Raw genomic sequence first — 17759 nt, forward strand, 5'->3', positions numbered from 1 at the left:
TAATACACTGAGCCTTGGATGGTATAATAAGCAGTAAATGAGAGATCTCCTCAAAGCCTCTACTAAAAAGCCTAATCACATATGGGGAGGTCAGTGGACCATCTGTTGACTGATTGTTATCTTGGACAGCTCTCTCCATACCTGAACATCAGCATACTGAAGACATTCCCCGGCTGCACCGATTCAAAATGAATCCACTCCAGATAAAGCAAAATTAAGAAGCTTATGACGAGCTAATGCCTGTCGGAATTTTCCAAAACTAATGGCAAATATAAACCCTAAAGGATTGCAATACATATATGAATAGCTTATGTGATGTTTTTGTATTAAGTGAAGTATTCAAAGGCCGTCCCGCTTGTGTACAGTAGGACCTTCGAGTGTCATTCCTCAGCTCAGTGTACATTAAGACATGTCATTGCCTATTTACCACCTCTGACATCCCCCACTGGACATGCAGTCCTTGTCGGCTTTGCTCCAACCCAACTTCACGGCATGAAAAACAGATAATGCTAGCGTGGCCTACTTATTTTCCCCTGCCTTTCCCTGTGTGTGTAATAAGTAGTGATGGCATGTCCTCTTAAGGGAATGTAACTCTGAATGAGGCCCTGCAGAGGAAGGGTCAGTGTGGGGGGGGACGAGGGCTAGAGGCGGGAAGCTTGGCTCTCATCAGAGAAGCTAGGAGTCCTTCTCCCAAAGCAAAACAGATGCTCAGTGATAAATACATAGGCTGATTGTCAGTGAGTAACATGGACGCAAAGACCTGATTTAGCGTTTGGGGAGTCACAGGCAGAATACAGCACAAATTAAAGTACAAAAGCGACAGTTAAAAGTAATGATTACAACCATTTTCAAGCTCGTACAATAGAAAGTAAGCCAAGACGGAGCTACATGGCTACAGCGATGGGGTCACCTCCGTAAATGACTTCTGTTAAGTCAATCAAATGGCTCTGGATAAGACAGACATTCTAAACTCAGGATTAGAAATGCTGACCCACAGGGGCTGGGCCTCTTATATAAACACACGATAACAGTCTGTTCTGTAAAACATGCAGACAACAGCATCTAACCTAGCTGTCATCAATTAGGTTTCTGTTACAGCGTGCATCTGAACTGTCTTTGAAACCCACCCAGCCTGCCTCCTTCATGTGACCCTGAATTATAAGCAGGATTTTGATCTCGCTAAGGAGATGCATGTCTAACGGTTGCATTTAGCAGCTCTGGATGTCATCCCTCCCCTGCTGGGACCAAGGCATCTTAATTCAGGATGTGGATCTCAGTCAGCAGGTGAATACGAGCCTAATCAGCCAGCCATATGTCCTCCTATCCCCCGGCTGATTAAGGTTTCCTCTCTCCCCCTCACTGATTGCTGTATGGTTTGATAAATCATATCCCTTCCCCTGTGAAAAATGCTAATGATATGGTAATACAGGTTCCAAACTGCTGTCCAGCCAGATAAAAGCTTCCTCATCTGACCCTTATGTGAAATTCCTGCCTAGCATGAAGAGAAAGGGAAATAAAAGGGAAGTTGTCAGTTCTGAATAAACCCAATCTCTGTTTTTCTTTTTGTTTTTTGTTTTTTTTCTGTTTTTTGTTTTGTTTTCCAGAAATCTGTTGCCCTTGTCCTCCCACACAGCCCATCTGTGTGGCCGGGTTAGTCATAGTAACTCCATGCGGCTCCCCAATCCCCCTCAGCCTCTTTGTGGGTCACAGGAGCACTTCCACTGCGCGAGGCAGGAGCAAAGGGAGGGTCAGTTTACCAGATCTCGGTCAAACCACAGACACACATGTAAAACACTGTAGCTGTAGCCTGGTGCTAAACCCTGGCCCTTTGCCCCCTTCCTCCTCCCCTCCCCCCTCCTGAGCGTGTTTTAGAATTTGTGTCATATGTAAAAAACCTATCGCCCCGCCGTGGAACCAGGCATCAAATTTAGGTCACGACCGTTTACCTTGTTATCCTGTGATTTTATACCACAGCGAGCGAATAAACTGGAGTGAAAGCCTTAATGCAGCTAAAACCCCAATGAAACCAGCCACCGTGCGGGAAGAGTTCATCCCATTTCAGCAGCTGATGAACATCTGTTCAGCATTAGTGGTTACTGTTTCATGGTCCGTGGTCCTGTGGGTGCAGTGCAGGCTCAGCTGATAATGTCGAATCCTCAGGTGCAGCCTGCCTCTGTGCAGGGGAAAAATAAAAAGACATGCAAAGAAATAAGAATGACTTTCCTGTTTGCCTCATATTATAAAACTATATTATAGCTCCAGTCCTCAGATTTGATTAACTGCTGCAGAATATCTGATTAACGCACACCTGTGACCGCATAACAGTTAATTTAAAAATTTAAAAAAAAAAAAAGTTCCCTTAGCAACCATGTTCTGGAACTGTATTGCTTGGTGGAAGAAAAACATGTATCATTATTAATTATCAATGATTAAAAACAAAAGATGTATTGAACATTTGCTGTCATTCTTATTCTTATTTAATACAATGGTGTGTCAACATTTTATAAAAACAATAAGCCACTCGACAATGCTTTACAGTCAATATGCATTATGCCTCTCAGCTGTTCTAAAATCATTATAAAGCTTCTGGCTGATTGCTTAAACATATCCACACACACACACACACACACACACACACACACATTTACACAAACATACACAAAATGATTAAATAAAAATATCCCTTTTGTGGGACTAAACAGCAGCATCGTCACTGGTCACAGTATGTTGTGTGTGTGTTTCTGTGTGTGCATGTTTAAGTGTATGTGTGTGTGTACATGTTTGAGTGTGTTTGTGTGATTCAAACATTCCACAGGCTTAAGGACAGGTCATGATGAGCATATTTCCCCAGTCGTTTACATACCAGACATGCTCCTAGGAGACAGAAGAACTGGCACAATAAGCTTGGTAAGGCTGTCTGTACATCACAGCATGTCTCTACCACATCACAATTTATCAACAAGGTCCCAGATAGAGAGAGGCTGATGGTCTTTCTGGTAAGCTGTGGTTTGAATGTAACAATGCTTTTAGGTCCAAAGCAATTAATCGATGTGTGGAGCCGTCATCAATACAGCTGATAAATCTCAAAGCTGGTGATTTGTATAGAGAACCTGTAGGAAAAACATCTTTACATTTTGTCATGTTCTGTTGTGACTCAACCCAACTTCTGTATTCAGTAATTCACAAAATTCACCACTCAGTGCTCAGTATCTGTATGGTCTGTACATCTAATAGGAGCCACTTGTCCTTCATCAAATAATCATCTTAGGAAACCAAGCTCTTTCCCTCATGATAGGGGTTATTGAAAAGGTGGAATGGCCCTGGGTGGAGATGGGTGACCTTTCCCCTGGAGCCTGACCCCTGACCTGCCTCTCTCTGATCAGCTAATTGGGAGAGAGAGTGTGGAGGAGCCTAAAAGCTCTTTGGGAGGAGTCAGCAGGCGACTGAGACCAGGAAAAGCCCACTGGGGGGAAAAGAGCCGGTCTAGTTAAGGGAAAGGGGATTGAATAATGTCATTGTGTGGAGGCAAGCCTGTCTGTGTCCATGGGAATATGAAGTCATGGCAGCGCCAGTCATTACAGACACACAAACTCTAAAGGAACAGACATTAGAAAACCCCAGGTAGGCGTATTGCCACACACTGCGCACGATGAGTCAATAAACACACAGCCGATAGAGTTTTAAACAGAGCCGTCATCAGCATTCAGACAGTCTGCGCAGATTTATGAACCACAAGATTGAAATACCTTTCACAAGCAGTTATGTTATGAATAATACACATAGACCATATTTGATGAGCCCATCTACAGGCAACCATAAAGTTATTTTATTTGCGACACCGGGGTTGGTCTGTAGCGGCTGCTCTTCATAAAAATGGCTTCTGCACTTCTCGTGCTTCATTGAGGTAACAGCACCATTTGGTTAATGGGACACTAATATTTTATTTCAGCTCAGGGAGATCTGATTTAATGCAGTGATGCTGGGAAAAAATCTTCCGCAATCAAAGCATTGTTTCACCTCCCACAGTGTTACTTGAAGGCTGATTATGAAATCAGGGCTCATAGTAGGAGCCATAATACTCTGTTAATTTGGTGGCTCTGTATCTTAGAGCCAGCTTTTGATCAGAGCATTTAGTGAGAATCGAGTAAATGCTGCAAAACTGTTTTCATTGGTTATTTCATTTCTATGGCACTATGATTAGAGCTGTGACTCCATTTGCTTATTGGATAGTAGAAGCTCTAACTGATCTGTAATCTTTTAGTGCCTAAACATGAGTTTTTATGATTTTTCTGTGACGTTTAGCCCCATGTTTATGTCTTTTTCACAAGTATTTCATAGTACATTAATGACTGAAGCGCTAGCATTTGTATTTTGTTGGCCTTGTAAGCTGGAGGAAGAGGGAGCAGGTTTGTCATGAGGCGACATATAGCAGATAAAGAGACAATCTGACAAAGGATGGTATCTGCTCAGGCATACTTTTACTGTACACTGATAGAGGGATCTGATGTTTTAGATTGTAATAGTAGCATACTACTTACTAGTTACTCAATGACAAAGGCGTATGATGCGAGATGTGCGTCAGTGTCTAATTTCAGTGGAGAAGCAATCCTGTCTCTTCTATTGCATCATATTCAGCAGCATGCAAATGTGCCAGATCTGTCTCTTTTGCTTCCATCAGCAAACACAGCTATATGATAGTAATGGGACCTTGAGAACATGCACACACCAGTAGACACACACACACACACACACACACACACACACTCACACACATGCTATGATGAACTATGTGTGTGTTCAAGATAAAGTAGCCATGCTCTGAATTGTGAGTAAGTAAAACAGTGAGTGGGCTGTTACAGGTTGATTTTGATATTCATTAACCAGATGACCCTGGCCTCAGTGTATACAGTGTAGTGCAGTGTATGAGCGTGCATGTGTGTGTGTGTGTGTGTGTCATTTTTCCTCCCCCTTGATGGAGCACCCAGCTGCAGCCTGACACAGTCGCCCGACCGACCTCTGACCTCTGAGCTCCGGCCACGTAACAACCTGCCTGCCCCACCGCCAGCATGGCCCGCCTCGGGATCACGCAACCATGTTTATCCCACTCCAGGTCTCAGGCTCTGCTTTAATGCTTGTTCATGCTGTTTGTGTCTAGGATGTTGTTTTGACTGCTCGTATCTAAGGAGGCTGATAGTGAAGTGAATTACCAAATCATTATGGTTTTGTGTGAAATGAAAGAGAAACTGAAATTTAAGTCTTTATGTCAGCACTATTATGAACATTTTCTCAGTCCTTTGAGCAAAAGTGAAGCTGTTTTGTTAGTTGCTAAGTAGTGGTTAGGAAAACATCATGACCGAAGCCGTTCTTAGCAATGAATCACTCAACCATGAACCGCCCACCTGGAAAAAGCTACACACCGATTGGTTGAACAACTGATCAACAACAACTCCCCAAATCTATTTCTTGTCTATTCACACAAACACAAACACATACATAAATACACAGAAATAGCTGCAAAGGTAGACACAAATATACATACACACATGCACATATTGCATACACACACATATGCGCACACACAGAGAATTGATGACAAAAGCAGAGAGGTGGCCAGTACAAAGGACTTGCTGAGCCTACGCCACTACGGAGGAGGCATGTGCTGAGGCTGACTCACAGCATAGCCAGAAATCATCAAGTCATGAATCCGAGGGTGTTTGGGCGTACAGAGGCACATATGAGTCATGAGAGAGAGACAGGGAGAGAGAGACAGAGGGAGAGAGAGACCAGAGACAGATAGCTGCAGAGACAAAGACAGAGGACGAGAGATGCTGGGTCAGGGATAAATTAGTTCCACATAGTCGGTTGTGGCGTCAGTCGTCAGAAGTGAAGTCTGAAGTCGGCATAAACTTGAAATAAACCCTGAGCTGAGCAACAGCACCAGGGTGACACACTTTTACTGTCCTTCTAGTGAAACACGCAGATTCCTCCCACCCTCCTCCTCTTGCGCCCTCATGCACTGTTACATTCTATTTCTCACCGAACATGTTTTCTTAAGATGCTGCAGATAATGTCCCGCATCAAACTAGACTGAACGGCTCGGCTCAGACACCGAGCCATTCTCTGACTTCTGACCTCAGAAAACCTAGTTGATCCCTGTCCTATATTTGGCGAGACTTGGACACTTTCCCCGGTCAATCTGTGTCAAGGCTTTTCCCTAGATTAAGCCACTACCAGTGCGCCCGAAAACCTTGAACAATCCCCCAACAATATTTGTCAGTGCATATCCTATCACCATGGTGACTGACACACTCTAGCCAGGCAGTGTTGCGCAACCGTCTGCTGATAGGGTGAAGGGGGAGGCTACTGTAGGTGAGGGGGAGGCGACCATGGGAGAGAGGTTGCAACAATTGGGCAGGAGCAGATGAGGCTTTTGTGTGTTATTATAGGTTAAAGCCCTGCACCTTATGGTCCCACCTGGTGTCCTCATGAATGAAAGGGAGTGGGGGTGGGGGGTGGGGGTGGGGGGTGGGGGGTGGGCTCTCTATAAGACTAAACTCAATTAGTCAAAAACTATCCTTTCAGTTAGCTTGCAAAGATGTACGCAAATGTTTAGATTAGTATTTACATTTGATTTGACTGAATATGAGGTTCATGTGCCCCGAACCATCAACTGGATATTGAGGATGTGTTTTTGAGTTGGAGCGATGTTTTGGTTCCAGGAGTTTTCCCCACGCTGTCATGGTAACCAGCAGGCAGGGCAGTTGGCAGGACGGTAGAAAGACAGAGAGGGCGACATGCTGTTTGTTCTGCAGATGCAGTCCTCTGTTCCTGAGAAGTCCCTAGGTGGTGAGGACTGAGCAGCGTATCCCAAGGGGATATCTTGTTTCAGAGTAAAAACAAACCGACCGGGCTCTGGCAAACACAATCAGTCATTGCAAAACCTTTCATTTGCAAAGGGCTCCGTACCCTGAGGCTTGCTTTCTGAGAACTCTTCTGAGAAGTCGTAGGAAGCCTAACAATATTTTTAAGAATTGTTTTGGGGGAATATGAATCCAGTTTCCTGCTTCTGAAGAAAAAACAACAACAAAAAAAAACAGTCAAAACCTAATTCTCATAAACAAATACCTGTTTTTGCTCTCCTGCTTTCCCCGTCTTTTCACTTATTCATCGAATTCAAGCAAACAATGAAAAAAATAAACACAAGATGGAATAAATTATTGATATTTGTGGATGCTCTGTATTAATTAATACTCATCGGTTGAAAAAGGTGTCCTTTCCAGCCCTCATTCTATTCAGTTCTATTTCAGGGTTGTGTTTTTGTCCTCAACCACAGTGCATGCATGTGAGTCATTATATTCCGACAGCATCAACAAGCAGCAGTCAGTAACTAATGCTATGCCGTCTGTAGGGGATAAAAAGGCACTGTTGTTAGCGTTGATATAAAAGGCAACACTTCCTATAAATAGGCTCACCCGAGGCCATAGGGATGACATAAGTACCTCAATCTACCACACTGGCGGAGCTTGTTTCCTTTTTTAACTTCTCTCTGTTTACGCATTACCACATATGGGGAAAAGCACATGATCCCAGGTTCCATTTTGATCCCAATACAAATAGCCTGGTACCTAATATCACAGCTCAAGGTCAGGATGGTGATTTGAAGCTAAGGAGAACTTTTGGAAGGTGTCATTTGTATTGTATTAATGGTGTGAGGTCAGAAAAGTACAGTTGACAGCTGTTGCTATATCATACACATATTGGATGCATGTTATATATAACGAATTGGAGCTCTAGTTCTGATCATTTTCCACTGTTTAACACCTCAGCTCATACTGAAGCACCTGTCTGTATGAGCTTGTTTTATTTTATTTTTTCCTAACCAGAGTTCACTGGGTGTCTTTTGATTGCTATGACTAACGCTTTCATCATCACAAGAGTCAACAGTGTCATCATCAGAGACTTTGTGAATGTGTGCATGATTCCCTTTCTAATTAGGTTGATAATGGTGAGGGGTTCTGACAGGCTTCATTCATAATGGCACACATTTCCTGTAGACTATGACTCATGTACTCTACCAGAGAGAGACAGAAGGGGAATGAGAGAGAGAGAGAGACAGAGAAAGAGAGAGAGTACCCCATCCATTGTAAGCGTGATCTCACCTTATAATATTAGTGCCTTGACACTTTAAAGCACATCCACAGGTAGTTGTCATAAATCCCACACTCTGCCTCCTCTCTCCATTGTGCGTATGTGTGTGTGTGTGTGTGTGTGTGTGTGTGTCTGTATCTGTTATCTGTATCTGGTTCTGTGTGAGATCTAACGTAACTTTTAACTGATTAATTGGATTTAATTTATATGTTAAACAGCCAGTGAGTGAGTTATAGACTTCACATCACAGGCACACATTTACAATATATTCAGACCTTTTTTTTTTTTTTTTAACAATCAAAATTCATAAACAAAAGCTGTAGGCGGGCTCGTGCGGTACTGTTCTCAAGCTCCAGCATGAGCATTTAATTCAGGCGGGGGTTGAAAGCAAGAGAGAAATATAACTTGGGTCATGAGACAGCTTTTTAGCATGTACATGATATAGCAAGCCAGACTAATCGGATAAACTTAATAACTTGAAATAAATTACAGTGAATTCAGGTCAAATGGTGTCTGTTGTGTGGCGGTGGTAGTCATGTCCTGAATTAACACTGCTATTACGTCAACAGCAGCTGTTTCAACCTTGTGATGTAGATTAGAATTGAGCAGACATATTATAAGATAAAACTTGCGTCTCTCACACTGGTTGGCAGATGATTTCATGTGCGTTTTGACAGCAGAAAACAGAATTTCCCTAATTACTCTACGAACAAACTAGCAAACAAACAGAAATAGATAAAGTGTCAGTATGTGTTTTCTCTCGCAGCCTAATAAGAGAGCAGCACATTAAAATTGGAGGGGAAAATAATCCCACCATTCCACAGTCAAGCCCCCAGTTCACAAGACTTTGGCCGTCTGCCCCATGACTTCCCTGAGTTCAGGTCGCCTAGCAACCGGTCCCCTGCTATTAGAATTTTCATGCATCACTATGTCTGTATTGATGTCACGGTTGCCGCGGCAACCATATGACCAAGTTACCATGACTCTTCCTCACTGTTAACGATCTATGAGCTCGGTTTTCAGTAACAGGCTGTAGTAGTGATGCTATGCCATGTCATTTACTGCCTTTCTTCTTCTTCTTCTTCTTCTTCTTCTTCTTCTTCTTCTTCTTCTTCTTCTTCTTCTCCTTCTTCTTCTTCTTCTTCTTCTTCTTCTTCTTCTTCTTCTTCTTCTTCATCTTCTTCTTCTTCTTCTCTGAGGATGCACCTTCTAATGTACAACAGCATCAACTGAAACATTGTACAGGACTTTAAGGTAATAAAAAAAAAACAATAAAATATGGGTCCAACTGGCATCAATAATATGGCTGCATGTCTGTAACCTTTTCAAATAGGGCTTGTCTCTAGAAGTCCACAGAGCGGCTCCTCAATGGACTTGGGATGCCAACAATTGGAGGATAATCCGCCAATGAAAAAGCAGATCATTAATACCCCTGACATAAATCTACTGTACATTACAACTGCCAAAACCCAGGAATGGTGGTAATCTCTGTTGCCCCTGCCAAATCAGCCATAAAGCCGTGGGATAGTGCTATATTTAGATTAGGTCAGAGTCACTGGAGCAGGCTACAGCTCTGCGGGGTCCCATTCATTTTAACGATATTGGGACAGCGTCATAGCGTATTCCCTTGTTTTCCTTCCCGTTTGGTTGGACCCCTCCGCATGACCGTGACCTATTACATTCATAAGCATGAGCAGCAGTTAGGCCTGTGAAAGAGCGCAGGAAAGGCACAACGCTGCTGTGAACACAAACAAACACAGTCACACGACAGGAACAGCCCTCACACTCTGTCAGCACGCTGCCCTCATGGTGAGCCTAAAGGAGTCATGACCTCTCAACTTTACACCCCCCCCCTTCCCCTCCCCCCAGCCTGTCAGCAGTAGCCAGCCTCCTCCTGAAGAGCAACTGCAACATGCCAATAATCACAGCCACAATGGATGTGTGTGTGTTTTCCCTCTGAGACGGATGTGATAATGTATGTAAGCAAGCAGCAAAAAAAAATGCTGACAGTGTTAAAATCTATAACAATGCCAACACTGATGAGAGCGGAAAGTCTACACACATGCACAGATTGTTTTCTGAGTCAGACAGAATGTTGATGCTTTAATTTACACCTCCTCATTAACTATTCATAGGTTTGTCCCGTTCCAGCAATTTATGTCTGACAACCAGAAATTAGATTATCATTGTAATATGTCTTAAATTCATCAAAGAGATCTCAGTGGCTGATCTTTGGTGTACAACTTCTAAATAGGATGCGTAGGATAAACCCTTTTGTCGAAGCCCTCTCCTAAGAGCATCCAAATGAACTAACCAGCATATTGTGCTGATAATCATCTGTATAAGTCAGAGACTTTTGTTGGGTTCCCTGGAGGGGGAGAAATACTGATGGTGAGGACTGTTATGCGATAATCTGTCTCGATCTCTTCCCTCGACAAAGATAATCCGTCTAGTTCACTGTGTACTGTGCCTGTTTGCCTGGGAGCCTCAGTCTGCAGGCCGGCGGTGGCACGCTGGCGCGGAGCTGCAGGGAAGTAGGTAAAGGACGGGGAGGAATCAGCGCTCACTATGTCTGGCAGTGCCAAGGGCGTTCTGCCGACTGGGAAGCAAGCCCAGAATATGTGTACAGATAGAAAACAGTCTGAGGGATCTTTTCCTCACAGTCACACAGCAAGACGAAAATGAGGGTGATAGTCAGAGCGGTGTCTCTGCAGGTGACAGGAGGCAATGCAGCTGCTTTATTCATAGAGTGGAGGATTAATTCAGTCTGGACTGTGCTATTCCTAATGCTTCTGGAGGTTCATCCTAAAGGCAGCAACACTGGACTGCCAAGTGAACCCATGGCAGGTTGCCAAAGTCCTTCCATGACTAGCATGTGGATTCCAACTCTGCTGAAAGAAATTGTACGACACAGTGTAAAAGTCTCTTTGTTTCATGAGAGAACACAATAACTACTAATTTATGTAATTTTTTACTGCTGTTTATAATCCCTCAAAATCCCTTCTTCCCTTAAAACTGCTACATACAGCTGTGTGTAACATCCCAAATAGGGCTGCATTCCAGAGAGTTATTTGTGAATGTTTATCCGCGGCCATGCTGCTTACGCCACACCAAGGCAGCATGGCAGTCTGACACAGACACAGTGCTGTGAGCTGGAACTGTGACCGTGACGTCATGTGGGTGGCCGTTCTTACGTAGTCAGCACTTTTCCCTCCTCCTCCTCCTCCTCCTCCTCCTCCTCCTCCTCTCCCTACAGCTGCACATCGCACACTGACCTCTGGCCATCCTGCATGAGGCCCGGGGGGGGGAGGGGGCACAGCCAGGAGCCGGTAGACAGGTCAGGGGAGACAGACGCAAAAGCATGCCAAAGTAGGGGCCGAAGTTTTGGAGGGGGAAGGGTGGCGAGGTCGGTTAACCTTTCTCCCCTGCATGGTGGCTGATCAAAGTGCAGCGAGCGCGCGGTGATAAATGTCTAGGTGTCTGTCTGGATGCCTGTGTGCGATAGCCTCACTGTGGAGTCCAGAGAGAGACAAAGGGGTGGGAAAGAGCGAGAGCGGCAGCAGCGGAGATCGAGTGCCTGTCTCACATGCTCCACCATGTGAGAGTGTGCCGAGCGAGAACGGGAGCTGCTTTATGTAAGTGTCTCCCTGTCAGTTGGGACTGCTGGAGTGCCTCCCATGTTTGTGTTGTGGTCATCTCTTACGGTGCCACTCAGCTCATCCCAGACGGGAAGACGAGGACGGCTGGGCCGGACCGGCAGAGCGTCCCGTCTCCAGCCCGTCCACGGCCTAATCTGCAGTATCTTACTCTGTCTCTGTCAGAGTTTCTGCTGCTCTGTTTGTGCGTCTCATTTCATTGTCTGTCTGTCTGTCTCTCTGCCGTCTATCTGTCTACTCCACCCCTCCCGCCTTCCTCCCGTTCCTCCTCCACCCCCTGCTCCCCTCCATTCCTGCTGCTGCTCCCAGGTTCACCCCTGGCTGCGAGGGCTTGCAGCTGGGACAGGGAGGAGTAGGCGGAGGCAAGGGCAGGGAGGGTGAGGAAAGGCGGGACAGGAGGGGAAGGGGGGGGATCAGAGGTGCCGACTCTGTTTCCCTCCAGACATAGTGGAGATGGTGAGAGATCAGAACCGAGCCCAAAACACAAACAGCGGCCGAAATCTACTCCATCGCACACAGATAGACATGTCAGCCCCGGGTACCATAGCAAACACTATTACTGGTGTGCTGTAGCAAATACCTCACGTAAAAATAACTCACATAATAAAAATACCCTTTAACATGCACACTAACATCAACCACAGATGCACACACACACACACACACACCACACACATGCAGCCTCCCAGCCACCCCTCTCCCTTTGCCCCCCCCCTCTTCTCCCAGGGCAGCTGGCAAAACACAAAGGAGAGAAGTGTGCAACTGGTGCGATAAAGCTGGGAACATCTTGCTATTCAAGCGTCAGCATAATAAACTGGAGGCACAATTAAAAAAAAAATCCCCTAACCACAGAAATGAGTGCTCAGTGCTGCGTGTTGCTGCAGCAGCGTTCGGTGTTTCGAACTCACAGCGCCTCGGTCCGGCTCCGGGTTTGTCTTTAAGACACAGGAAAAGGACAACAGAGCTTTTTTTGTTCCCCCTCTTGGGAATGCAAATGATCAGACAGTGACATGCAGAGAGACTACAAAGCTTGCGTGTTTTAACCTCTAAATGTGCTGTTGCTCTGCCATGATACTATAAGGAGGTCAGATATATCAGCGTGCAAACATTACTCCCTTTGTCTAAATTAGCCAAAAGCTTAAATTCCTCAGCAGCTACAACACACAGTAGGATATTCATATAAAGTCTGTTCGATTGTTAAATGGTGTTTTAAAAACTTTATGGCTCAACAAAAGAGAACAAAGAGTCCCTTTTAAAGCCTCAATCAGAAAAAGGTGCTGAAATCTTCAAAAACACACATTAAATCCCTTAGAACAAACGCTCATGAAATGCATAACTAGCCATAGACAGCCATTGAGCGGTTGTTCCCTAAAGCTTTTTTAGAAACCCAGAGAGATTCTTTGCCCTAAAACCTCTTCTCTGTTCCCACAATCCCCTGAGGAGGCTGGTGCAAAGTCTGCCGCTGTCTGGCTGTTCCCATGGCAACCACCAGGTGAGCAGACTGGCTTGGAAAGCACGGCGCGAACATGTGACTCCCTCCACATGCTCAGGCAGAACACACACACTCAGATAAAAAAGGAGGCAAACTCCCTCCTTTATTCAAACTTGCAAGTACACAGCGGATTGTATACTCACAAAAAGACAACGCTTTGTAGTCTCAAGCATACAAGCAGATGACCACCTCTACACCCCCACCCTAATCTGCCAGTCCCCCTCTCTCTCTCTCTCGCTCTCTCTCTCTCTCTCTCTCTCTCTCTCTCTCTCTCTCTCTGACACATGCACACACACACACAGAAAACACACACTGTATTGTGGAGTGCGGAGGGAGCTTGAGGAGGAGGAGGCTGCCCTGGAGGGGGCAACTGAGATGTGTCATAACCAGTGAACATCAAGTCCAGTTCTGCTACAGCAGCAAAAGGAGGAGGAGATGGTAGAGCAGCAGGGGGAGTTCAGGATGAAAGAGTCACAGAGAGGAGGGAGGGAGGGAGGGAGGGAAGGAAGGAGGGAGGGAAGGAGGGAGGGAGGGAGGGAAGGGGGTAGAGGAAAGGGAGGAGGAAGGTCGGGAAGGGACAGGGAGGGAAGGGAGGGAAGGGAAGGTGGTAGAGGAAAGGGAGGAGAAAGGTGGGAAAGGGACGGGACGATATGGCATGGGACGGGATGGGAGGGGATGGGGCGGGACAGGACGGGACGGGACGGGACGGGAAGGGAAGTTGTCTGAGAGAATAAACTTAAAAGAAAAAGGGATGCCAGTGTGTGTAATTGTCATAATCAAGGGCATATTTAATGTATTTCCTCATACAGTGACTGACAGAAAAAAAAAAAAAAAAAAACATTAATGGAACTGGAAAGAATTTGGAAGGACCATACAAAACTTGCCAAAAAAAAAACAGAAATTGCAAAAAAATAACACAGCGTCTAATTAGGCTGTTTGCTGCGACAGGAATACATCATTGCAGCATCAATCATAATTCATTCCGTCAGCAAAAGTGTCCAGGTGAGAGCTACTCCTGTTGTCGCTGCGAGACTTAGTCATTATGAATGACTGATTAAAAGCACAAATCTTCCCATGTGATTTATTCATACGTCGAATTTCTGCTTGTGTTTGCAGGCATAACTAGAACCGAACCAGTCTTCTTATCAGTGGTTAGGTCAAGGATGTGCTCAGCTATAGGCATCAAGGAAGGGTAGAGATGACTAGAGTCTCTCCTGGCTTCAGTTTCCAAGGCACATGCATCTTGAAGAATCCCAGAAGAGCCCACCGGAGTCACACTCCCTCTGTTCTCAGGTTCCATGTTGGCCAGCATGTTGGATCGGCCCCTAGCATGTGATCTGACGTACGCAGAGAAAAACAGAGGCAAACCACTTTCTAGAAAAAGCTTGGTGTTGTATGGTGGCACATACACAGAGATAACCAGATAAGTTAGTGGAAGGTAAATTTATAATAATGTTATACTGTCCATTGCTGATTCTGTTCATTGATAAGATACTGCCTGGATGATGTGAGTAATTTGTGCCATGTCTCATATTTCTTATTGCCATACATGACACACGCTGAGTGATCGTTTGTATAGAGTGACAGGGATTCGGCCATCCATCTCTGGTTCATATCCAACATTGCAAATTATCGTCAGGTATAATGCTCCTAAAAAGACACAGGCTGCCAAAACACTTATCCTATTAAAATGTATGTACTCTCTGGTTACCATGTGTCTGCTGTGTGATTAGGACAGGCATGTTTGCATATGGAGGGATTCCCGATGCACAAAATCAAATTGCTTTATGAGGCAGCAACGAGCCTCGTGCCCGTCACAAGCACCTCTTATTAAAATGTCACTGGTGATGAATGGGGCCAAATGAGCCTTAGGTCTCCACTATAGATCTGAGATACTGTACCTCTCCTCGGAGCTTGTCCTCGTGTCCCTGATCTCTCCCTGGGATTCAGCAAGGTGACGGGGGTCATAGTACAACCTGCTTGCTAATCATAATTCATCTCTCCCTGCCTCTGTTTCCAAATTCTCTAATACAGGATGCCCAAGTCAAATAAAGGTTAATCCATCCTATAGCCGCATACTGTACATGAGCCAGCTAGCCTGCTTCTGACACTGTACATTTAAGCTCTTATGCTGCTGGCGTGTGATTCATCTCTTATTCATCTCCTGTAAGCCTGAACTCTAAATGTGGAGCTGATTAGGCTACACCATGACCACATAACATGAACAGGAACACACACATTCCTCAGAGAGTTCATCACTGTTTTAGCAGGCATTGCACACCCTCGCCCAGGTTGTGTATGAGTGTGCATGCGTGCGTGCGTGCGTGCGTGTGTAAAAAGAGAGTGCAGGAAAATGACACAGGGGCAAGCAGAAGTGCACACCTGCATGAATAATACATTACATGTGCTTTTACTTTAGCGGTCGTACACATGTGTCACTTTCAACTGTATAAACTACAATAGCATTCTCCACCCATAATTGCCACCGGTGTTCTATAAAAAACTCTTCCCTAGCACGGCCAAGTTGTGTTCCTGGTCCCTCGGCTTTGCAGTTCCTTCCGCTGAGGCATTTTCTGTGCAACACGACTCCAGAATAGGCTGGATCGTGTTGCCGTGGATCCCGCCTGTCCGCCTGCAGGGTCTATAAATAGTGCCTGTCAGATATTTTCACTCCTGTGCTGAGCACACTCAGTGGCAGAGCAGTGTATTAATATCCACGGCGACCGGAGTCGTGCTTCGGGAGAGAGAGCATGGTATGGAGGTGTGTATGTGTGGGAGGGAGGCGGAGGGACGTACAGCCAGAGCTCAGCAGGACTCTGCTGCCAAACACACGACCAGCCGTCTTTCATCCTCCCTCCAGCCTCCCTCTCAGGCTCAACCTCCGACAAGGGATCTCTTTATGTCCCTACATCTTTCCACAATGTGTACACATAGTTGACTTCAGCGTAAAGAGGACGTGATCTGAGTCACATTACCTTTTCACCCTGATTACCTTATGCTGTATCTGTCCCCCGGAGCCACAGCACTCTCGACAAAGTCTCTATTATAGAATGAGAGGCCATAAACCGTACAAGTCAGGAATGGCCTTTCGTCTTGATCACAATGCCAAGTGTAAACAACAAGTCATGGAATGTAGCTGGATTCTGCAGCACAGGAATTACATTATGGAAAGCTAATCTCCCAGGTGCACATTGCTAATCAACCTTGAGAAAGTGCAGAGTCTCCAGTTAACTTACCCCTGAGAGCTTCAGCTGTGTGAGATCGGTGATTTAAGCACAAGACTGGGATTGGAAAAAAAAGCAAGACAACAGCCATAGAGGTTAAGGAGAGGCAATCGTGCCACGGTGAAAATAAATTAGATGTTCTAAAATTAAATGGGTTGATGAGTACAGTATATAGAGAGGATTTTTACCAGCTTGTGCTGCTGAAGGTAAGCACACACAGATGCATAAATATACTCCCTATTCTATCCAAGTGTCTTTTCAGGCTAGAGTAATTCATCATACCTGCACTGAACGTGTGCACACTCCCCTACCCTCACAGCCCACCCCCATCCCATCCTGCCCAACACACACACACACACATGCACACACATGCACATGCACACGCACACGCACACGCACACACACACACAGGCAATCTGTTTGTCTTGTGCAAGAAGGGAGGATTCTGCATGCGCAATTGCAAAGTGTCACATGTGCGACTCCTCACCCTGAGGTCAGATACAATATTCATACCAGCAAAAATACAATTGAATCGTCAAAGTCTCCACATGAATATTCATCACAAATCTTTTGGGCAATTAAGAAAATATGTTAATTTGGTCAATTTACATGTGTTCTGCTTCCACTGTTCCACTCTATGCTGCACTACAAAAATAGAAACAGGCACTCTCCTTCAAGTCAGAGATTATTATGCCCTTGTCCGTTAGAAGCATCCACAACAAATGCATAGCAAAGGGGAATGAATGCTGCAACAGTGTGACTATATTCAACATGATTGCATCATGTGCCTACTGTAGCATCATGTCCTTCAGCAGCAAGGATTATGCACCAAGCTTCTGCAGAACACTGCCTCCAGTGGAGAGGGTCAGTATAACAGAAATAGATTCCAATGACAGTGCTGTGCTCCAGCTATGTGAGGCTGTAAACAATATTATAATGAGTTTATACTAACTGTATAAATGAGCAATATTTGAGCTGGTGAGAGAAATGTGTATTTTGAAATATTACTGAATGACATCTTCACAAGATCACATGTATCGTGTGTCAACAGATGTTGAACATTTTTCTGAACAGCTAGGAATTGTCAATAGTGCAGCTTATCTCAGACAAATGTTGCAGATATGTGCCTATTTGACAGTATTGCAGTACAAATCGTCACAGCCAGAGATAAGAGATTACAGTTGGCCTTTAGTTACAGTAAGTTTGTTCTGTTTCTATGCAGGACATTTCAGGAGCTGC

This window comes from Centroberyx gerrardi, chromosome 22, assembly GCF_048128805.1.
Source record: "Centroberyx gerrardi isolate f3 chromosome 22, fCenGer3.hap1.cur.20231027, whole genome shotgun sequence".
Classification (NCBI taxonomy): domain Eukaryota; kingdom Metazoa; phylum Chordata; class Actinopteri; order Beryciformes; family Berycidae; genus Centroberyx; species Centroberyx gerrardi.